The following is a 16,452-nucleotide window of genomic DNA, read 5'->3' as shown; positions in this document are numbered from 1 at the left end:
TATTTAACTAAATACATCATAATCAGCTAAAACGCATGCGCAGGATACTTTACTTCCTGAACAAGTGCGCACCCGAGTCCGTGTTGCTTTCACATACACGCGAACCGCAGAACGGTTCGTGAGCAACCGAACTCAGACCACCTCCTCCAGGTAGTCTCGGGTTCGGTACCCCAGTGCGCAACCGGGTCCACATGACAGCGTTCGCATAAGCGATTTTTCATGCGAACCGTGCCCCGTTCCGAACTAAACTGCCAGTGTGAAAGCCCCCTATGTCAGGCCCCTTTCTCCCTCCCCCTGCCTGAGGCACATCCTCGTAAATGACACCCACAAACTAAAATAATTGCAGTTCCTAAACAATTTGCTAGGAATGCACCGATCCGATACTCAGTATCTGTATCGGCTCCAATACTGCCCTTTTTGGCCGGATCGGGTATCGGTCAGACGAGGCCGATCCAAATTCGATATTGTGCGTTTACTATTCTATGTGTTTGTTAAGCCCCACAAAAGCATAAAGCACCATAAAGTTTTCGTGCACTATATTATAAGTGTACTGAAGCCATACTATAGTATAATATTTAAGTCATTAAATTCAAGTTCACAAACTCTTCCCTCCGCTGCAGCTGTAAGTCATTCTTCATTAAGCATTCAAACGATTCAACGATGAAACTCTTTTCAAGAGGATTCAATGTTACTATTATTATACTTGATCTGTAGATAAAGCTCTATGGTTTCGCATCTTGCTGGACTGTATTGCTGTACCTTAATCATCATGTTCCTTTCTACCATGTGTCTGTGTTACACTGGAGTAACTGTACACCGTAACATCGCAACACTGGAGATCACTATAATTGTTCTTTACGCGCACAATAACAGAAATTTAAAACTGAAAAGTAAAGGCTCAATAAACTACTGCATAGATAGATACTGTATAGGATAACTCAGCAGTAAAATTTAGTCTAGAAAAATCACAAGTGCACAATAATTGTAAAAAATCTGAACATTTAGTGAAAAAAAAACATTATTTAGTGGGGAAAAAATAAGAGACAATGGCCCTCATTTATCAAAAGTGCGTACACCAAATTTCCAGCGTACACCCAAAACCATGGTGACTTTGAGATTTATCAATATGAACGTTGGCATACGGCATGCTCAAATCTTACGCCAGCTCAGGAGGTGGTGTACATGTACGCACGTTTTGAGTTAACTCACACATAAGTCCATAGTTAACTCATTTTATTTAAATTTTGCTCTATTGTTTTGCAGATGATGGCACTGCAGGCCCCAGCGCCCTCAAGGCATCTCCTCCTCAGCCCATCCAGGAGCCTATCCTTGCGCCCCACCCAGAGCCTGGCCAGGTGCAAGCGAGGGTAGCCGAGGTCCAACAGCCTCCCGTCCGCCACGGCCAAGGGTCCTGACGGATGAGGTCCTGGAAAGACCGACAGAAATTTGTAGACTACTGGTCGAAATTAACCATTCATTGGTGTCAATAAATACGACATTAAAGCAAATAAATTAAAACTTTAAAAAAACAACAACAATGAAAACAAAGTCTGTATTATTTTAACTTACCCTTAAAACCGCCGGACAAGGTGAGCTGAAAACCCCCTTTTAATCATTGTTTGCTGGGCATTGTCGTATGGGAATTGGATGTAGTGTGGGATGAGAGTCCTGATGCCAGCCAGCACGGATGACAGCATGCGGCTCATGGTGGGTTGGGATATGCCAGACCTGTCAGCAATCTCCCGTTGAGAGGTTCCAGTGGCCAAAAACCCCAGTGTGGAGAGAACCTGCCTGGAACAGGTAAGGCCCTTGACCACCGGGTCTCACGTTGGAGGTAAGGGTCCAGGTTATTGGACAGCTCCAGGAGAAGATGCCTTGGAAGACGGAATCTGCTCATCAGCCATTCATCTGATTAATTCAGAAGATCTCGCCTATCTTGAAATCCTCTTTCCCTTCTCAAGGGCGCATATACGTCTTCTAAAAGCGTCAGGTCCGCCATCATTGAGAATTGGTGTACGGTGGAAATCCAGTTTAAATAGCTGTTTGGATGAGCAAATGACCTCTCACAATGCATTATTTTACAGCACCTGTTTTGAAACAATTAGCATTTAATTTCGTATCACGTCACATGTATTGGGGTGTACAATAGTGATGATGATGTGATGTGGAGTACCATCCATTCACATCAATAATTGCATGACAATTTGTAATATTCTTCTTATTATTATTATGATTTTTATTATTAATGACGCTTATTGTTATTTAGAAGAAGAATGTTGTTATTGTTATTATTTAAAAGAAGAAGAATGTCATTTTTATTATTTTGTCAGTCTGAATTATTTTTTGGTCATTGATAGCCTTTCATTACTGAACCCAGTCCGTGCGCACCACCTAACCCTGAAACGTCAGGTAAAGCGCACAGGCTCGCAACTGAAGGAATACATATGCCTACAAATCAAATGCTTTGGTAAAGTCACACAAATTAAACATTGAAGTCCATGTTGCACAAAAATAAACACTGAAGTATATAATTACTATGTTGTTGTTTTTACAGTGGGTCATAACATATCATATCTTTTAGTTTGTCAGTGCGTTTTGTGGTGTTCGGAATTGTTTTTCTGCGCATTTCTGCCCTAACTCAAAACGTGCGTACATGTACACCACCTCCTGAGCTGGCGTAGGATTTGAGCGTGCCGTACGCCAACGTCCATATTGATAAATCTCATAGTCACCGTGGTTTTGGATGTTCGCCAGGTGTACGCTGGAAATTTGGTGTACGCACTTTTGATAAATGAGGGCCATTGTCTCTTATTTGTTCCCCACTAAATAATGTTTTTTTCACTAAATATTCAGATTTTATACAATTATTGTGCACTTGTGATTTTTCTATAATAAATTTAACTGCTGAGTTATCCACTAATCTAGTTTATAATATAATTTTTGTCATAGGTTATGATCATATTTTTTTTATTTGTTGTTTTTCTTTATAATGAAGTTGTCTGTATTTAGTAGATTGTGTTTAACACACAAAAGAGTGATTATCAGTTCAACACAGAGTTATAGAAATTCTACTTGATTTATATTTAAAAAAAAACACTGGTATCGGATCCAGATCGGTATCGGTATCAGTCGATACTCCGAATTTTTGGTAACGGATCGGTTCAGAAAAAATGATATCGGGACATCCCTACAATTTGCACTACATGCACAATGTAGACATCTTTAAAAAGAAGACACTTTTAAGTTCATTAGCCAGATGTTAAAGTTGAAAAAGTGTCTTGAAGATAATTTGTACTGCAAGTAACATTTAATTATTTCATGTAAAAATAAATGAAAACAAACCTGGAGGTATCCAGATAATTGATTGAAAGCCACAAGTCTCATCAGTTTATATTTCACATTTGAGAAAGATATTATGAAAAATTTGATTCCTGCAATATTTTTTCCAAGACTATGTCCAGGTACCAAGAAACCTACTTGGATACCTCATAAAGCAACCTAATGACCAAATGGTTTGAAGGGTACTGAAAGCTTTTTTAGTCATCATATACACCGCTCCATGCTTTTTCAATTATAAAATAATACACACAACCATAAGACTTTATATAAGTGATTTATTTACACAACATAACAATAAAAATATAAGTAAAATATTATGAAATATAAAAAAAAACGGATCTTCTTTGCAACAGAAAATACAACAAGTTATATAAATACTGTATAAAAACACACAAAGTTAAACAATTTCAACAATGCTGTTGTCTCCGGCAAAACGCTAAGCCCTGTTTAGTCGGTTCTGGTCATGCCAAACAGCACAATGCCGTTGAACATGTATTAAAAAAGACAGTTTTTTTTGTGAACAAATCCTGCAGTTACGCCTTCCTTTGGTGCTGTCTGAAGCAAAGCTCCCTGGTAAATGGCGAGTCTCATCTTTGTGGGATGGAGGAGATGAAGGAACATCAGCACGCACCAAAACAGTAAATTCCTCAACGAGACATTCTCTGAATTGTTTCTGTGTCAGTGGCTTCTGGTTCTTCATTCAGGCCATTTGCCGTTGGAGTATAAATGCATTTACAATGGCTATGTCCACAAAGTGGTAGAAGAAGTTACGATACGACTTTCTTGTTTTGTGTGAGACTGAGTAGTAGCCAATGAGTGTATCTGAGACATCTACTCCACCCATGCACCTGAATAGAAATAGAATAGATCATATTTTACATTTACATTTAATCATTTAGCAGACGCTTTTATCCAAAGCGACTTCCATTTGAGGATTAAACCAAGCGAGTCATCGTGGAGAGGCAAAAACAACGCAAGAAGTTCAAACATTGCTCAGAGTAGCATAAACCAGACAAGCGAAGATTAAGAAAAAAGTTTTTTTTAAATTTTTTTTTAGGTTAAGTGCTCACGGAAGAGATGAGTTTTCAGTTGTCTTTTGAATGCTGTCAGGGATTCTGCATTCCGGACGAGGGAGGGTAGATCGTTCCACCAGCATAGAACCGTGAAAGAGAATGTTCTGGAGAGTGATTTTGTGCCGCGCTGTGATGGTCGCTCATTGACCGATCGTAGGCTTCTGGTAGGGATGTAGAGCCGTAGGAGCGAGTGAAAGTAGGAGGAAGCTGAGCCAGTGGTCAATCTGTAAGCAAGTGTCAGCGCCTTGAACTGGATGCGAGCAGCGAGTGGTAGCCAATGCAGGGAGATGAACAGAGGAGTGACGTGGGCCCTTTTGGGCTCGTAGAAGACAAGACGAGCAGCAGCATTCTGGATCATTTGTAAGGGTTTAGTTGCACATGATGGAAGTCCAGCTAGAAGAGCATTGCAGTAATCAAGCCTTGAAATAACCAGGGCCTGGACAAGAAGTTGTGTTGCATGCTCAGTTAGGAAAGGCCTGATCTTCCTGATGTTGTGCATTGCAAACCTGCATGATCGAGCTGTCTTTGTAATGTGGTCTGTGAAGGTCAGCTGGTCATCAAAGATTACTCCAAGATTTCTGACCGACTTTGATGGGGTGATTGAGGAAGACACTAGCTTGATAGTGAAGTCGTGCTGTAGAGACGGCTTGGCAGGGAGAACGAGAAGCTCAGTCTTTGTCAGGTTGAGCTGCAGGGGATTTTCCTTCAACCAAGCCGAGATGTCAGCCAGACAGCTTGAGATTCGTGCAGCTACTGTGGGATCATCTGTTTGAAATGAGAGGTAGAGCTGGGTGTCATCAGCATAGCAATGGTAAGAGAAACCATGTGCCTGTATGATGGGTCCCAGTGATGTGGTGTAAATGGAGAAGAGGAGGGGTCCAAGCACTGAACCCTGGGGAACCCCTGTGGTCAGTTGATGTGCATTGGATACCTTACCTCTCCATGTGACCCTGAAGGACCTACCTGTGAGATAGGACTCAAACCAGTGGATGAGTATAAAATTTTAGAATAAATTTTCAGAAATGTACTTGATATTCAATATAGATGAAATATAAACAATTAAAATTGACACTTCTGAATGCATTTTACAAACCTGTTATATTCTGCAACACAGTCTGGAACAGGTTTCCCACTGTCCATTTCCACCTTTCACTTTCCTCTTCACAACACTCCCTCCGGTGCCTCTGTGAATGGTGGAGCACATCTGTACCTCTCTTGTGTCCTTCCATTCCACAAACAGCAATTCCCCTTCTCTCAGCCAATGATGTGTGCCACGAGGAGCTTTTTTGGGAACCTTGTTCATGCTAGTTTTAGTGTTGCCAATCCTATTGTACCGAATAGTTTCACAAGCCCAGATTTCTTTTCAGGAGATCTCTTAACAGTGCTGGACTAGTGTAGAAGTTGTCAACAAACAGTCTGTAGCATGTTCCCAACATCATCTCATCAACCAGTGCCATGACAGACTCGTAACTCTGTCCTTTGTTCTGTGGAATAGGTGCTGCAGGTAATTTACCCTCATAGGCAAAAAAGTCCTTGCTTTTGATGCCACCATCCTCTCGTCAATGGCAATGTTCTGGAAAGAATGGAAAAAGTTATTGCATGCATCTCTCAGCTCCTGATACATCGGCTTTTTCTAACAGAGACGGTCATAGGCAGCTGTTCATTTTTTGTTGTTGTTTTCAGCATCCACCTTGGGATCACTGAGATGCAGTGCACAGGAGATGGTAAAAGATGTCCTTGAAGACATGATTTGGGCAGTAAAGGGTATGTGGAAAATGTTGGATTTCCTCCAGTAATCGGTCAGTAAAGGCACTTTCACCAGACCCATGAATACAACAAGTGACATAAGCATATAAGTCATTAAAATAAATATCTTGCCACTGTTTTTGTTCTTTTTGCTGAATCGCTCCATAGGCATTTGTGTTTTTCACAATTGTCTGCAGCATTGAAGTGGATAAGAAGAGCTGGAACTGCAATACACTGTGTATGATGCTGTAAGAATCAGCTGTGGGCCAGGTGTTCTAAATGGTCTGAAGACTGCAGGCGGCGGTGTAATATCCTCGTCAGTTGAACAGTTCCACTTTACTTTAGGGGTGCTTGGGGAAACAGTGGGTAACAGTCTCCCTTTTACTGGTCGATTCAGGTCTAAAACAGTATGTGCCGATCTTGAAGAATCTGAGAGCTTGCTTCTCTTTTCTGCTGGTTGACTGGTGTTTGGATGCCACTCTTCATCTGAAGATTCAACTTGATGACTGTTGAATGGGAAAGAATGGAAAGATAATTTGCAATGCATGTCAAGTAAGTAATTCTGTATAGTTTTTATATGGCTGGCCATTCAATCAACAATCAAACTGATGGGCAGTCGTTTAGACAGCATTCATACTGATGGTTGCCCATTCAATCAACAATCAATGGCCGGTGATGGCCAGTGATACAGACAGCATTCATATGGATGGACAGACATAGAACCAACAATCACACCGATTGACATCGGTGCCATCAGACAGGAATATGTCATTTTGATCGCATACAACTCCTTCCTATTTATCCCAAACACATATTTTCTGTAATTTTTCCTTCCTTCCACACATACCCACACACACACACACACATTCACCTAAAGGATTATTAGGAACACCTGTTCAATTTCTCATTAATGCAATTATCTAATCAACCAATCACATGGCAGTTGCTTCAATGCATTTAGGGGTGTGGTTCTGGTCAAGTAAATGCCTGCGTCCGAAACCGCATACTCAATGAGTAGGTACTTAATTTCAATAAGTACTTACTTAACGAGCGCTAAAAGAGTAGGTACTTTATAGCCAGCTCTCGTAGAGTATGAATGCGAATGAGTATGAAACCGGACATCTGCCATGTTGACGTTATCACAAGCGCAATAGCTTAAACATTATGAGCGACAGGTGTACCAACACCTGATTCATCAGTACCTCGACAACCATACCCATTACGGTTTTCTTCAACACCAGAAAAATGTTTCCAATGTCTGTATAAAGGAGACGTCGGGCAGCTGTTCGAAGATCTCGCCTTAGGAGAAGACTATTGATTTCATACTCTAAATATGAAAGTACGAATTCGTAAAAAATAACATTAACCCAGAATGACTTGCCATGCTAGCTCACCCCAACACTTATAATGATAAATGCTGACCAATACTCAATTATATGATATATTTTCTTACTGAGAATGATTTGTTGTAGTAAAACATGCATAATTTACCGTTATTGTCATAGCATACTATGAATGAAAAGTGGACAAATGCAGGCAATGAATATGAATACATCCATTTTCAGTCAAGAAATTAATGTAATGTAAAGAAATTAAAAAGATTAAAATGTTTTACAATTCATGTTTTCAGCATTCCTTTTCTTTCCAAATATCATTTTATAGGTTTAAAATTACATGCATTTTGTTTTTATAACTTTATTACTTTTGTTGTGTAATGGGCTAAACCACTGAACTGGTATGCAGAAGATTGCTGGTCGATTTCCACAGCCGACGCCACGAGTGTGTCCTTGAGCAAGGCTCTTTACTCCAGGTTGATCTAGGGTCATTGTCCCTGTAATAAATGCAAGGAGTCACTTGGATAAAAAAACATCTACAAAATTTAAAATGTTTTATGAATTGTCTCAGGCATAAACGTTCAAAGTTGCTTATTTCTTTTAGGTACTACTATAATACAAAATGCATATATATATTTACTACCATTTCTTCCTGGTGGGTTGAAGGGTTAATTCACCTAAAACATATGAATTTAGCCATTATTTACTTTCTTTATATTCTTTACATTATTTACAATTTTACTTGCTTTCATGTTATCAGATCCCTCAATTACTATTTTTTTAAACCACAAAATGTGATTTTCGTTAAAAAAAATAATAAAAAAAATCTGCGGGTTTCGGTTCATACAATATCGATCATTGGAGCCCAACTTTCAGAAGCGTCCTGGCATTATTTATTGCTTTTCAAGCTTCTGAAAGCCCATTGACTGATATTGTAGTAAACCATCAGACCACACAGTAGTAAAAATAACACACACAGAGGAATCAAACAACATGAAAGTAAATACTGATTATATTTATGTCTTTGGGTGCACTAACGCTTCAGTCACTATTTCACTGGGTATAGGTAATTCAAAACTTAAGATAATTTGTGTGAAGAGTCCAACTTAGGTCATGGAGGGCCATTGTCCTGGACAGTTTTCCTACCCTAATTATACACACCTGAATCTATTTAAACCAATTAATATCTGACTACTAGAAAATTACAGAATCAAAATCAGAAAGAGCTTTATTGCCAAGTGTGCTTCAACACACAAGGAATTTTCCTTGGTACTGAGGCTTCCAGTGCACATATACAAATACAGATACAACAAGTAATAGTAATACAAATAGTAATACAAATTCTACAAATAAAATTATAAAAAATATGAAAAATACTATAAAAATATATGGTCACAGTTGGGTTTTGTCAGAATAAACATTTACAGATAATGAACATATTTACAGTATTTTGTATAGTATGAATAAATATAAATATCTCCTGAATTTTTAAGATATTGCACTAAACAGTGGGAGTATTGCACTTACAGGCATATGCCTTGGGAGATATGTTAACTGTTCAGAAGGGAGATGGCCTGTGGGAAGAAACTGTTCCTGTGCAGAGATGTTCTAGTGGCCAGTGATCTGAGTCGCCGTCTTGACGGTAACAGTTCAAACAGGAGGTGTCCAGGGTGAGTGGAGTCCGTGATGATTTTACTTGCTCTATCCCTCACTCTGGAAGAGTACAGGTCCTGGAGGAATGGCAGGGGGGCACCAATAATCCTCTCCGCAGTCCGGACTGTCCGTTGTAGTCTCCTGATGTCTGATTTGGTAGCTGAACCAAACCAGACAGTGATGGAAGTGCATAAGACAGACTAAATGACGGCTGAGTAGAACTGAATCAGCAGCTCCTGTGGCAAGTTGAACTTCCTCAGCTGGCGAAGGAAGTACAGTCTCTGCTGGGCCTTTTTCACAGTGGAGTCAATGTGATTGTCCCACTTCAGGTCCTGAGAGATGATAGTGCCCAGGAACCTGAATGACTCCACTGCTTCCACAGTGCTGTTAATGATGGTGAGTGGGGGGGAGTGCTGGGCTGTTCCTCCTGAAGTCCACGATCATCTCCACTGTTTTGAGCGTGTTCAGCTCAAGGCTGTTATAACTGCACCAGACAGCCAGCTGTTCAACCTCCAGTCTGTAAGCAGACTCGTCACCGTTTTGGATGAGACCGATGACAGTGGTGTCGTCTGCAAATTTCAGAGGCTTGACAGAGGGGTCTTTAGAAGTGCAGTCATTAGTGTACAGGGAGAAGAGCAGTGGGGAGAGAACGCACCCTTGGGGGGCGCCAGTGCTGGTGGTGAGAGTCCTGGATGTGTGTTTCCCCAGTCTCACTCGCTGCTGCCGGTCCGTCAGGAAGCTGGTGATCCACTGACAGATCGAGGATGGCATGGAGAGCTGGGTCAGTTTGGCTGTGAGAAGACCAGGCATGATGGTATTGAAGGCCGAACTGAAGTCCACAAAGAGGATCCTTGCATAAGTCCCTGGTCTGTCGAGATGTTGCAGGATATAATGCAGTCCCATGTTGACTGCATCATCCACAGACCTGTTTGCTCTGTAAGCAAACTGAAAGGGATCCAGCAGGGGTCCGGTGATGTCCTTCAGGTGGGCCAGCACCAGTCTTTCAAACGACTTCATGACCACAGACGTGTGAGCGACAGGTCTGTAGTCATTAAGTCCAGTGATTTTTTTGTTTTTTTTGGGGACAGGAATGATAGTGGAGCGTTTGAAGCAGCAGGGAACTTCACACTGCTCCAATGATCTATTGAAGACCGGGGCCAGTTGGTCAGCGCAGGCTTTTAAACAAGCAGATGAGATGACGTCTGGGCCTGAGGCTTTCCTAGCCTTCTGTTTTTTGAAGACTCTGGAAACCAATATCAGTACTTGGCCCAAAAAAAACCTGCTCGCTGCAACTTGGCATGAAACTTGCTCAAATCCGCTAGCAATGGCCCCCTATCCACTGCTCTAACTAAATGAGAAGGGATAAACGATAGACCTTTATCCAATAACTGGACTTGTGCCGGGGTAAACTGAAAACACTGAGACAGATTAATCACAGAACTTTTTATTGCAACTTCCCCGGGGACCCTGTTGGTAAGGCCCCCCTACAAGTTTAACCACCTCAACCAGTGCTGAAACATCTTTTCAGCTGTTCCTGCTGTCCAATGGATCCCATCCTTTTCCACCTTGAACTCTTCCCAGGGCAATAGTGGGATACTGTGCCCCGTCCCCTCGATAATCCCATTCATGGTCCGGATGTTTTGGTTCTCATTACTGGGTAGCCCCTTGTCCCAGTTGATCATAGGGATACTGATGTGAGCATTGGGGAAGGTTTGAAAGGCTGCTTCCAGCAACCTCTGTAAACCTTTCTTAAGCACCACATGGTTTGCCTGTGCCCTGTTATACATCCCAAATGCCAACACTACTTGTTGCGCCTCTCTGAACACCGGGGTCTTATGTTTAACAGCTTGGGCTAAATTTGCCCCCGGGTAGTAATCCACCACGAACCTATTGTTGCTCACCCTTGGCAACCTCCCAACATTGGAATCTCCTAGGACCAGGTCAGGTCTCTCTGGGGTCAGGCCCCAGAACTGAAATTTGTCCCCAGAACTGAAATTTGTCCCCAAAACTATCATGTTTTTTGAGACTTTTTTGTTCCTCACTCCGGGCCTCTTCCGTTCCTGTCTGGATCTTTGCTACTGGGCCAGCCTGGTCCAGTCTCTCCTCCAAAAACCACTCGAAGTTGTCCTCAGATTCCATATGCTCCACCTCCTGGAGTCTAGACATTGCGGTAGTGGACTAAATCATTCACCACCAGCAGATGGCTGCATCACAGAACCAAAAAGTGAAAACTCAGAGAATTTCGGGAAGCTTTGGTTCTGGAACTTTCCGATTGGATGCCCCAAAATGAGCCTGGTCCTTCTGCTCCAGCTCCTCACATTACAGGAAGACACCCAGGCCATGTATGCCACAGGCCAAACTACATAACTACTGAATTCAACACAGATTGAGGAAGATGCATCAAAAAACATCAAAGTGTGCCATCAAAAAACAGCTGTAATCTGCCGTGCATGCGATTTGCATTTTTGTTTCCAGCCAGCTTCAATTACTGCCATGATGTCCATAACTTTTAGTTAGCTCGGAGAAAGTTGTAAATAGTTATAAATAAGTGAAAAAAAAGTTGTAAATAGGTGAAAATTGTAAATAGTTTAGATTGTAAGAAGTTTGTGGTTTTGTATTCTAATATTCGATTCATTGCGTCTTATTTGTTTGTTCCAATTGAAATGTTTATAGAACTGTAAAATTGATTTGTATCAATTTTGAATTGTATCAAAAAAGTAATCACACAAATAGTACAAAAAAACAACAACATATCAATGTGTGTTGTGGTGTCATATGCCAGATCAAGTAACTAAGTGACCTTTAGGAATCACCAATAAAGTGTGCCTGACCCCTAGTGGATTTTTGAGGTGATGAAGGTAAAAGTCACACAGAAAGTTCATTTTTTGAGATATTGACCTAAAATTTTTAACACAATTTGGTTAGAATTATGGCTTTGACTTTGTCATTTTTAGGCTGGAACATACTCTATATTAATTTATATATATTTTTAATAAAAGAGAAAACATATATTTCAGTATATTTTCATAACAATAAACTTAAACTTCAATAACTTTTAGATAATTCAATTCTATTAAGGGATTCCACTTCAGCAATAATCTGCCAAGTGTCTTCTTTTAAAAGAGACCAACTCGGTCTTTAGTCCAAAGCGTTCATGAGTCACAACTGTTTAAGTTTTGGTAGTGCATTTTCACGTCAATGCTCAAAAAGGGGGGTGACAGTTAAGTGGCACTGGTGAGTGGTATGTCAAGTCACATTTATTTACATAGCGCCTTTTAAAATACAGATTGTTTCAAATCAGCCAAGTGTATTCCTTTACAGAGATAACAGGAAAATAATGCAAAAAAGTTTGTTTCCAGAAGAAAATAGCTTCACAGTCCAGCTTAAGTAAGTTCATTGATGTTTCATTATTGTACTAAACAAGTTTATATATATATAAGGTAACCTGGAGTAAACCGTGATGTCACCGTCCAGCTCAGTTCAGTTCTTGTATATTGGTGTCAATGCAGGCAGATCAATTTTATTGCTGAATATTTAATGTCCCCAACTAAGAAAGGCGACAAATGCGACAAAGGCGACAGTGGCAATGAACGAAAACTCCATCAGGTGGCAGAATGGAGAAAAAAAAACTTGGGAGAAACCAGGCTCAGTCGGGGAGTCAGTTCTCCTCTGGCCAATGAAAGAATTCTGTGTGGGCCTCTGACGCGAGTTCACGTAGTGTAATAGCACAGCGCTTCTGGGTTGTACATCAGAGCGTAGGCTCACTACTGGACGACGCTGGTCATGTGTGTGATGCTGGCCAATAGTGAGGCTGCGTTCCTACGTGAACTCGAGTTTGAGTTTTCTTCCGGGAACGAACACATCACAATATCCCTCAATTAATGAATTCCCGCCTAAAAGCATACGCTAAATAAAGGAGGCGAGGCGGGGTTGAGTTAGTTAGGAGTGTGTTGTCGCCATGTCCAAGAGACACTGTTTTTACCACCCCGAATCTAAACAGTTCAGATGCGCCATCCCAGCGACAATTCTCCCGGCATCCCTCCACCTCCCCATCTACATGTTTTATTTCCCTCATTCTCCCTCTACATAGTACCATTATTGGGGGCTTGAGCTTGAGCTCATTCATTATTAACTATAGATTGGATGGACAGGCAAACTTGTGAAATAACAGTTGTAACATCACATTTGAAATTGAAGAAAGGTATAAAATAAAGAATCACCACATTGAAACACCCTGCATAATTCATGCTTGTGAAGGTGGTCCAGGTTGATCAGTTTGTTCTCCTTGACTGTCATTATCAGAGTCAGGTTTGAACTGATACAGCAAAACTGACAGTTAGTGTAGTTACAGTAGTTTTTGCAGCTTCTCCACAGCTGATACTCCTCAGACTGGTCACAACAGACTGGGACTGGCTGACCAATCAGAGCAGACTGTGATTTTCGGAAGGCGGGTTTGAAAGAAACTGAAACTAAAACAATGTTCAGACAAATGAAAAGTATTTTTTTTTGTAATTTAATTCAAAAAGTAAAACTTGCATATATTTTAGATTCAAGCCTTTATTATTTTATTTGGATGATTATGGCTTACAGCTCATGAAAATAAAAATCCAGTATCTCAAATTATTAGAATATTTCTTATGATAAATCAAAAAAGGATTTACAATATTCAAGCTCTGAAAAGTATATGTCCATTTATGCTCTCAATACCTGGTCGGGGCTCCTTTGGCACATATTACTGCATCAATGCGGCGTGGCATTGAGGTGATCAGCCTGTGGCATTGTTGTGGTGTCATTGAAGCCCAGGTTGCTTTGATAGTATTGTTTTGTTGGGTTTGGTGTTTCTCATCTTTCTCTGGACAATACCCCATAGATTCTCTATGGCACTGATTCTAAAAGTGTGGTACAGGCTCCCTCTAGTGGTAAACCAGAGGAATCACTGAATTAAATATTAATGTTACTTGTGGATGATAAAATGATGAAAAGTTCAACGAAACTGCTATCATGGCTTCAATCTGGCAAGAGAAGTGCGGACCAGGGTTGCGTTTCCCGAAAGAATTGTTAGCCAACTGTGGTCGCAAGTTCTGTTGTTATCAGCATAGTTCAACGAGTCGGTGTTTCCCGAAACCATCGTTCCAACGAACATTCACGAACAGCATTGCAAAGTTGTGTGGTTGGAATGACAGCTCTCAAACTGTGGTTAGAAGCATAGTTTCTTGTTTTCTAGACATGTGGACTCAAAAAATCCTTATCTTGAGCCAAATAAGCAAGCTATTCAGTACAATCTATATCTTATATTTAGAATTCATACATCATGTACGTCTTTTAGTTTGTCAAGACATTTAAAGCATCGTTTTTTCAAGTGTGCACGTGCGTACATGCTCTAGTAGCTTACGTAAGAATGAGCCTATGATTGAATCTGGAAATAAAGCAAAATAACTGAAAAAAGAAATAGTACTCAGATGCCATGTCTGTAATTTATAACAAAACATCTAGCATTAATTCGATCTCAAACAGATTCATTAAAAGTTATTACAAATTATGACTCAAACTACATCAATTTTGGATTTGGGAGAGTGGGAGAGAGGAAGAGCCCAGGCCGCAATGTGTGGTATATGGCTAAGTTCTTAGCAATGAATGTATAAAACCACTTTTAGGTACAGTAAATTTCAATTTAATCATTATTTAAGTCTTTGATTTACCTGTATGAAAGCAGCACAATGCAGTGTTAATGTTCAAACTGTGTATTTACAATGTTTAAAGTGGACGACATTAATAAATATTCTTATTAGGAATAAAACTGCCTAATTTTTGAGCTGTGCATAGCTGTAGCTGAATAGTTAGGCCTACTACGCTAGTATATTTTAATATTGATCATTATGGTGGTACTTGGAGAGACAAATATTTTCTTATTTTATTTAAAATATTTACTTGATGTAAAAAGTTTGAGAACCACTGCTCTATGGGGTTTAGGTTGGCTGGCCAATCAAACAGTAATATCATGGCGAGCAAACCAGTTAGTAGTAGTTTTGGCACTGTACAGGTGGGACCTTGATTTTCAAGTAAAAATGCAAAATTTATTTTAATCTGAAAAGAGGACTTTTTCTCTTTAGCCCAGGTAAGACGCTTCAGACGTTGTCTCTGGTTCAGGAGTGGCTTTGCATCAGAAATGTGACAGTTGTAGCCCATTTCCCAAAGAGGTCTGTGTGTGGTGGCTCTTGATGCACTCCAGCTTCAGTCCACTCCTTGTGAAGCTCCCCCAAGTTCTTGAATCATTTTGCTTGACAATCCTCTCAAGGCTGCGGTCATCCCTGTTGCTTGTGCACCTTTTCCTGTCACACTTTTTCCTTCCAGGTCAACTTCCAATTAATATGCTTTGATACAATGCTCTGCAAACAGCCAGCCCTTTCAGCGATGACCTTTTGTGGCTTACCCTCCTTGTGGAGGGTGTCAATAATTGTCTCGTGGACAACTGTCAAGTCAGCTGACTTCCCCATGATTGTGGTTGAGAGTAGTGAAGTTGACCAAGAGATACCTGCTATTTATACTGTATGAATGGTAGTTTAATCAAGTTTGATATTAAATATTCTATAATATTCCGTTTATTTTTTATTTTTTGAGCTGTAGCAGTAATTAATCATTCTCCCAGTAATCAACATTAAAGGGGTGGTATTATGCCCCTTTTTACAATATGTAAAATAAGTCTCTGATGTCCCCAGAGTGTGTATGTTATGTTTTTGCTCAAAATACCCCACAGATATTTTTTATAGCATGCTAAAATGCTACTGTAGTAGAAGCAGTCAACGGAGGACAGCGAGCTGGTCAACCGCGAGCCGGTCAACAACGAGCCGGACGATCGAATGCCCTGAAGAATTATATAATATAATTGCGTGGTTTATGTGAAAACACAATTTGATGCCAAAAATACATATGGCCTTACTCTTATAAATACTCATTTGATTATAGAAATTACCAAGCTAACGTTAGCGTTTTGATCATAGTCAGCAACCTTGTCATGTTGTAATTTTAGAGTTTTGCATTATTCCCTTCCTGTTTTAAAAATGCAGTAAAATAGCACTAGTCCGTTTGTTCAAGGATGTATTGTTGACTGCTGTATTTGCTTCAGCTTTTGGAAGATGCAGCGGGACCGTCACGGAGGGATGCACCCACAGTCAGCCATGCAGTGCATGTTGACCTAGAACCAGAGGTAAACCCAGAACCAGAGGCCTATTACCCACCAGCATCTGTCCATCACAGTGGCTCACAGTGCAACATTAGAACTTTTCGATGTTCAGCAGGTAGGATATAAT

The sequence above is a fragment of the Siphateles boraxobius genome, unplaced genomic scaffold (assembly GCF_051911475.1).
Source record: "Siphateles boraxobius isolate OS27281-9 unplaced genomic scaffold, OSU_SipBor_1 61, whole genome shotgun sequence".
Classification (NCBI taxonomy): Eukaryota; Metazoa; Chordata; class Actinopteri; order Cypriniformes; family Leuciscidae; genus Siphateles; species Siphateles boraxobius.
The sequence above is the reverse complement of the archived record's forward strand: the minus strand, read 5'-3'. Positions refer to the sequence as shown.